Consider the following 8,639-nt stretch of genomic DNA (forward strand, 5'->3'; position numbering starts at 1 on the left):
GTTTTGTAACAAATTAAAAAATTCAAATTGAATAGAGATTTGATTTAAAATATTAGATTTTTATTAGATTTTCTAATTTGATTTTATCCTGATTTCAAATTAAATTAAACAAATTCCCTATTTAATCTAATTTTATTAGATTATATCCTCAAATTTATCTTTAAAAGATTTGGACATATTCCAAATTTTATTCAAAATCAAATTAAATTGGGGATAAAATTTGAATATTTCATCCATTAAAAATTTAGCCATATTCCAAATTTCATTTTTAAAATGCAAATTCTTAATTTTTTTTTTTTATCTTCAAATCAAATTAAAGTGGGGATGAAACTTGAATTTTCCTTTTAAATTCATTTTTTTAATGTTTTCATCTCCAAATCAAATTAAATTGGGGTGAAACTTGAATTTTTATTTTTAATTCCAAATTTTTTAGCTTTACCTCCAAATCGAGTTAAAAGAGGGATGAAACTTGAATTTTCATTTAAATCCAAATTTTTTTTTATTTTTATCTCTAAAATCAAATTAAATTGGGGATAAAGCTCAAAGTTTTTTTTTTTTTTTTTTTTTTTTTTTTTTTTAGTAAATTTGGCCATATCCCAAATTTCTTTCTTAGAACCAAATTTTTAAGTTTTAACCTCCAAATCAAATTAAATCAAGGATGAAACTTGAATTTTCATTTTAAATTTAAAATTTTTAAGTTTCGTCTCTAAATCAAATTAATTTGGGATGAAACCTGAATTTTTCTTTTTTAAAATTTGAGAATTCTTGCGTTTTATCTCTAAATCAAATTAAGTCTGACATAAAAGATTAAGATTTTTCTTAAACTAAAAATTTGGCCGTCCTCTATTACAAATTTTAGTTAAACTTGTGCACTAAATTCACAGTTTAATTAAATTGGGAGCATCGAAGTCAAGACCAAATTACTTGCATCTCGATGTCGGTTTTATCTTTTTCGAGATTCGTCCATCCACATCTGTGCACAAATCTCGAAAAGGGGCATTTATGAGAAGAAATTTTGGACCAATCACAGATCGTTAAGTCATTTATTAAATTAACGACGAAATGCCAAAATCATCAAATTTAGGACCAGTTAAGAGTTGACATGTGTCCCAAATTCAAATTGAAGACAAATTCGGAGGATGTCACGTGTTTTCGTCACGAGCGTTGGGTTGAGTAAAATTAATTTGGTCCAATTTGACATTATAATTTGGGCATTGATCGCCCAAATATGGGCTTAATTTGGGCCTAAATCCAATTAATAGGGCCCAGAGGTCAGGCCCAAGTCCAATTAATATGACCCAAATATCAGGCCCAAGTCCAATTAATTGGGCCCAAAGACCAGATCTAAGCCCATGAAGCCCACCAGAGACTCCTATAAATAGAGGAGCTCTTCTCATTCCAGGGGTCAGCAATTCTACGTTCAGAGAACCCAAAGAGAATTCATCAACAAGCAACTCCTGAAGTTGCACTCCTAGAAGACAGAAGACCCTTGCAAACACAAAGACTCTTCCAAGTCTTCTACTTCAAGAATGTTTGGTGCCTTTCTTCTTTAAGTCAAGCACATCCACTCAACTGAGAGAGAATTAGAGGATCAAATACTAGAGATCAAACCACATCGCATCAAATCAACCTCAACATCAACATTAACTCAAGTTCAACTCCACGAAATACGTTTCTCCTGAAACCTCGTGTGAACATACATAACTCGATCCTATTTTTTATTCTACAATTACTTAGTATTTGTAGTTTTATCAACAACAACTACGAATCAGACAAGGGTAAATTAGGGATTTAGAAATTTATGGCCATGTGCATACCATGTGAGTTACCATAAATCTTAGAGCGGTTTTGTCGTTTTTCAGAACGAAACCTTAAATTTTGCCATACGCTCCAATTCCCCTGATATTTTTTTAAAAAATCATTTTTAAAATTCAACAACCACTGAAAGCCCATCATGTGTCCAATTAGTTGTTAGACACATATATAAAATAATATTAAATTCATTTTCTTTTTAAAACCAATCCAAAAATCAAAAGTCTACCATATGTCATTCCTTCCAGCATCCTTCAATTGGACTACTTTGATGAGAAAAATTTTGTCACGTCATCGACTCAGGATTTTTTCGTTAAACTTATTTCAGCTATATCTTCTTTGTTTGAGCTCCAATTTGAGTTATTCAAATTGCATTGAAACCATTGTTCCAAGCTCTACACAATGAATACTTTGAAACAATCAAATTGTTAATAAATAAAAACAAGTTTGTTATCATCAAAATATTAATTAATTAATTAATTAAAAAAAAATTGAGATTAAGGGCTAAAAAACTTACAAAACTTTAGTCTCTAAGATATGACAAAAACCTAATAAATAGTCCCTATGGTTTGATAAAATTCTTATACCTTCATGTCCCATCATCTAGATGTATCGGTTGACACATATGATATATGATATAATTTTTTATTTTTTGTTGAATCGAGGAGAGAGAAATTAATAAAGCATAAGGTAATTAATGGTTAGATTTAATAATTTTTCAAAGATTAAGACATTTGTAAACGTTGGAATGCCTTATTTCAACTATTTACTTTTTAGATCGTAGGGTTTACTCTATAAAAACTCTTTAACCGTATGGCTTGATTCTGTAATCCGTATTATTCTCTCAAATAATAAATTGTTCTTCCACTACCTATACACTAGCTAACACACTAATAATGAATCACGTAAATCTTTGTGTCGATTCTCTACTATTTTATGTTTTTTATATTTTTTTTGGTTTGTCGATTAATCCATAACAGTAGGAAAAGAGGACACACCTTTATGCAACAAAATTAGAACATATTTAAAACATAAAGTGAAGAAAAGAAAGATATTCAAAATTTAGCTATAACATTACTTAGGCAATAAGAGCATACAAAAACAAACTTATACAATAAGTACTTAATACTTCAAATACTTCAACAAATACATAAGTAATAATTCAAAGCAAATGATCGTATCACACACCCTATTCTTAAATTTGATCGAAATTCTATATTTTATATATTAGTGCTTCATTATAATATTCCTAAGTTTGCAAACAACTTCATCCCATTTTGAGACCTTCTGGACAGCAACCTTGGAATTCTGAAGATCTGTTTGAAAATACACAGTTTTGCCTTGTGGGCTCTCAAGCAAAGCATTTGGCAAAGCACTTTCTTGTAGCTTGTAACATGTCCTCCACATTAAACTAATTGGTCTTGTCCCTTCAGGAAGCTGCTCAAAACCTTGAACAATAGCCATCAAAGTCAAAGACTCCAACAACTTAGGATGAAACAAAGACATTGTAATGTTTGGAAATATGTTGAAAAACATAGGGCCATCACCTAGATTTGATTCCACCAACCCCAAAATTGCATCTTCAAAATTTTCATTTCTACTGTCAAAAACACACAGAATAATTGAAGCATTTGAGGGTATTTTTGTGGTCATAATTTTTACCCCAATTTGGATCATCCCCACATTTATCGTGGTGTAGAATCTATTGTCATTGAAGCTAGCCATGATGGGATTTTTAGCTATTAACCTAAAAGCTTGGCTACCATTTTCACAAGACATCTTTTCTTCTTCGGTTTTGATGGATGGATCAGAGAAGAAAGTGAATGGGTTTCTTTTGTAGATTTTGGTTGTGGGAACTTTTGGGATCTTCCATTTCAATAGATTGTTCCCTTTTTTGATGTATTCTTCACTATCTAAAGCATGGCTTCCTCCTCCAAAGTTTGAGCTACAACAAGGTTTGAACAAAGTTGCCATTTTTTTATGGAGAAAGCTAGTAGGGTGTTTGATTATGGTGAAAGGTAAAAAAAATGTTGTTAAGTGTTGGGTTTTGATGAGTTATATTGGAAGAAGAGAAGGCTTTATATAAACTAACTTGAGTGTTGTGTGTATTATTGAGAGAGAGAAAAGGAAGATTCAAAAGTATGAAAAGGGGACAAATTAAATTGTAGACCAAGTTTTTGAGTTAATGCTTTGTGATTGTGACCATTTTATTCTCTAGAAAAAAAAAAAGTTATTCCATGTTACAAAATTCATTTTTTTTACTTTAAATCTTATTATTATTTTTACCGAAAAAAGTTACCATTTTTGTTCCTCTGTTTTAAGTTGAGTTTTTATCTAGTTCCTAAATTTCAAAATATTATACTTGTAGTCCTTAAGATTTCAATTTGTTTCAATTTTGGTCCTAAACTTCAAGATTTACACTTTTAAAATCTCAATTTTTTACTTAACATTCATTTTCTATCCTTAATTTCAAAGAATTGAGAGAATTATAATAAATTAAGGTTTACTATTTTTAATTATCAGTTTAAGTTAGTAGTTGTCTTAAACAGAAATCAACGTTAATTGTGGAGAAAATAAAATTACAATGATTTGAATATAGGATAAAATAGGTGAAGTCAAATTTAATCTTCATGTCATTTAACACTACATCGATCCAACAAATCATAGAATTATTATTACTATTTCTAATTGTTTCCTTTCCAAATGAAATTCATTCATCAAGAAATTACCATGCGTTAAAACAACTCAAAAACAAGTCCTCATACAGCAATTGACATATCATTTTTCTCTGTTTAATTATGATATCATGTCTAGAATTTTCTGCTCACATTTCAATCATCATCATATCTTTTCACAAAAACTAACCAATAGAAAAAGAAACGACCCACAAATATGACATCTTTTGATTCCTTTCTTTTTCTTTGGAAATTCCCGTCATCATAAGTTTCTTTCCTGCGGAAATGAATTGTTAAAAAAGTTTTGCTGGTTTTGTTTTTCTACTTACCTTTTATTTGTTTGGTCCCATTACAGAGTCAAGGAACTCTCTTCGAAAGTGCTTAGAAAGCCATGTCACCCAATGGGTTATTGTTGAATTGTATTTGCTTATGACAAAAACAAACGATAAGAGGAAGAGAAGAAATCGACACAGAGATTTATATATTTTGTTAGTTAGGTCCATGAATAGAGAGGAAAAATTTTATTAACTTGAAAATAACATAGTACAATATGTTGGAAATGTGACTAAGGTCGTACATTTGTTAGATAAGAGGAGGACGATTATGTTTGTATAAGTGAGAAGAACTATCTTTATTGCTATGAGGTCTTTCTGGATGAAACTAAAAGTAAAATCACGAAGGTTTGCATTGGAATATTCATAGGATTAAGAGAGTTTACCTATAACCTCAACCCCTCTCTTAAATCGGCCTAAACAAAATTGGCCTTTAAGGCCCCAGACTGAAACATGTAACATAATCTCAATATATAATAATCTAAACTCATAAGAAAAGTTCAATCAAAATATTTGGTAACGACCCGACCTTTCGAGCACTCTGACATGGGCCGTTACGACTGGTTACTCAATTTTATTGAAAACATTTTTACCATCATAACGTAAATATAGTGAAAACATGAGTAACCGTTCTAAATAGAAATATTAATTTAATGATAAATCCAATACTAAAACATTTTAGGATCCCAAATAAAACATTTACAAAGAAAATTATTTAAAGTAAATTAGTGAAAACATGTCATCTGACAGCGTACTCAAATGAAAGGAACAAAAACCATAAAAAAAAAAAAAAAGAACATGCATATGCGTTTTCTAATGTCCCCGTATAGCTCTATCACGAGTCTCATCTGTCTCTCGTCAGTCCATTCTTGTCATTCCCTGAAAAAAAAAAATAAAAAAGGAAAGATTGAGTATAACAATACCTAGTAAGTGACCTACTACTAAACCCTCTAGGTTACCTGTTAGCTAGTTTATCTAGACACCGATGCACACCCATATTATTTCAGTCGTAGTAATCCCAAAGAGTCACCTACCAACCATAAACGTGATCTCGAAGGAACACGCATCAGTCATAATGTGTAACATAAATGTACACAAATCAATCGTAAACATGAACCCGATGAAACATGTATTAGTCATAACGGGTAACCCCAAGACCCACGAATCAGTACATGAACTCGAAGGAACATGCATCAGTCATAAACATGAACTCGAAGGAACATGCATCAATCATAGTGCGTAACCCGAAGGTCCACAATCAGTCATAAATGTGCCCATAAATAGTCATAAGTGTGGACCCGAAGGAACACACAATCAGTCGTAAAGTGCACACCACCTAGATAAGAAAAACTAATAAGAACCCTATAACTTAGCATACATCAGTTTTCATATAACTTTTGTGTTATATTTTACAGTCGCTTTTCTTGGGGGTAAAATTTTCAGTATATCCTCAGTCAACAATACATTCATCATGGTCAAAACAGTTTAATCCAATCAACCAATGTCATTAAATTATGCAGTTCAATCAGGCATAATTTATCAATCCAAATAGTCTAGAATAATCAGTCAAATCAATCTTAACATTCTCAAAAAACAGTCCAAGTAATCTTAAGTAAACAATCCAAATGGTAGGGACGACCAGTTCGAAGGAAAACTAGTAGGAAGTCACTTACCTTGATATTGTGTCCAAATAATTAGCAATCCAAACTTCTCTTTATCTTGAGTTAAATTCTTGAATCAACCTCGAAATATAATCTGAAGTTAATTTACATACTCAGGGCTCAAACTAGACATAAAATTCACTCCCAATGTGTTTAAACAAAATTATCCAAATGTAGCTTGGTTGAAAATCACCTCTAAAACTCAAATCTAATTACTTGAGTGTTGTGTGTATTATTGAGAGAGGGAAAAGGAAGAGTCAAAAGTATGCAAAAGGGGACAAATTAAATTGTAGACCAAGTTTTTGAGTTAATGCTTTGTGATTGTGACCATTTTATTCTCAAGAATAAAAACCAGTCATTCCATGTTCCAATTTTTTTTTTCACTTTAAATATTATTATATTATTATTATTAGGAAAAAGAATATATTTTTATCCAAAGGTTTATTTTCTTTTAGTTCGTAAATTTTAAAATGCTATACTTTTAATCCTTAAATTTTAGGTTTGTTTCAATTTTGGTCTTAGGTTTCAAGATTTAAACTTTTAAATCTCATTTTTTTCACTAATTAACACTCACTTTCTATCATCAGTGTTAATATCTATTGATTAATTTAAAAGAATTAGGAGAATTATTATTAATTAAGGTTCATAATTTTTAATCATTAGCTTAAGCTAATGGTTGCTTTTAATTGGAATCAACATTAATTGAAGAGAAAATAATATTGCAGAAATTTGAATACATGATAAAATAGGTAAAGTTAAATTTAAGATGATAATATCCGCTAACACTAGATCAATCCAACAAAACATAGAAGTATTATTACTACTTCTAATTGTTTCCTTTCCAAACGAAATTCATTCATCAAGAAATTACTATGTTGTTAAAACAACTCAAAGACAAGTCTTCATAGAGCAATTATCATATTATTTTCTTCTGTTTAATTATGACATCATAAGTCTTGAATTTTCACCTCACATTTCAATCGTCATCATATTTTTCTACAAAAAACTAACCAATAGAAACGGAAATAACCCACAAATATGACATCTTTTGATACCTTTCTTTTTGTTTGGAAATTTCCTTCCTTCATCATAAGCTTCTTTCCTAGGAATATGAACTATTAAAAAAGTTTTTCTGGTTTTGTTTTTCTTCTTCCCTTTTATTTGTTTGGTCCCATTATAGAGAGAAGGAACTCTCTTTGAAAGTGCTTAAAAAGCCATGGAACCCAACGATTCATTGTTGAGCTGTATTTTATGACAGAAACAAACTATTGAAGGATAAGAAGAAATCGACTCAGAGGTTTCTACATTTTGTTAGTTAGGTTCATGAGTAGAGAGGAAAATTTTTATTAACAGGAATGCCCTAGAACTCACAATTCGTATTAAACATTCTATTTATCAAAAAAATATTATTAAGTATTTTATTCAATAAAGTTGTTAATTTTGCATTCTATTATGAAAATCCAATAAATATATCCATGGCTATAGTATGAATACTTTAATTTTATGTGTGACATTAACTGGATGAAATTAATAGTATATAGCCTAAATGGTCTGATGAGTATATGGATGAAATTGGGTATCTCATCCTGGTAACACTATTGGATGCGGTCCATTTTGTATAAGTAATACAAATGATGTGATCCACAAATCATTCATGTAGAGACATATGAGTGGGGCATCCTATGCAATGTGTTTATATATAGACTAGACCACGAAATACACTTTTCTTTATAACGACCGTTTATTGTTAAAACTGACTATTTCATTTTTTAACTAATCTAGGATAACTCGATCTTAATCCTGAGCAAGCTATGAACTGTTTATTTGGTATTATTCTTTGATCTGCATGGGTGAGAGTAGTCTAACAACACTGCTCAATAAGCCTTCATTTTGGGGATAAGACCGGATGAATAGCTGGGGACATAGTTCTGCAAAATAAAATTCATTCCTACCCATTTTAGGGTTAGCAGATAGATTGTTCTCTAAGTAATGATTCCAGATCTTGAACAATCGCGGCCCCACCTTCTCATGATAGAGAAAGGACATGATTCATAAGTTGTATTATGAATCGAATTATTCATTCGAGGGTCAGTGAGAACTTAAGGAACGAGATGTATTTACATGGATAAAATGGTAATTTTGACCCAGCTAGAATTGCA

General features: G+C 30.5%; 1 long non-coding RNA gene across 1 annotated transcript; it reads right to left on the reverse strand.

Annotated features, from left to right (window-relative positions):
- Positions 1 to 5,517: 5,517 nt before the first annotated feature.
- Positions 5,518 to 6,710, reverse strand: LOC150030122 (uncharacterized). Its single transcript, XR_016527154.1, has 2 exons — positions 5,779 to 6,710; positions 5,518 to 5,698 (listed from the first exon to the last, which is right to left on the reverse strand). It is a non-coding gene; the product is annotated as an uncharacterized LOC150030122 (long non-coding RNA).
- Positions 6,711 to 8,639: the final 1,929 nt, after the last annotated feature.

The sequence above is a fragment of the Benincasa hispida genome, unplaced genomic scaffold (genome assembly GCF_027475165.1).
Source record: "Benincasa hispida cultivar pf3 unplaced genomic scaffold, pf3_genome.v1.1 HicScf549, whole genome shotgun sequence".
NCBI classification, from domain to species: Eukaryota; Viridiplantae; Streptophyta; class Magnoliopsida; order Cucurbitales; family Cucurbitaceae; genus Benincasa; species Benincasa hispida.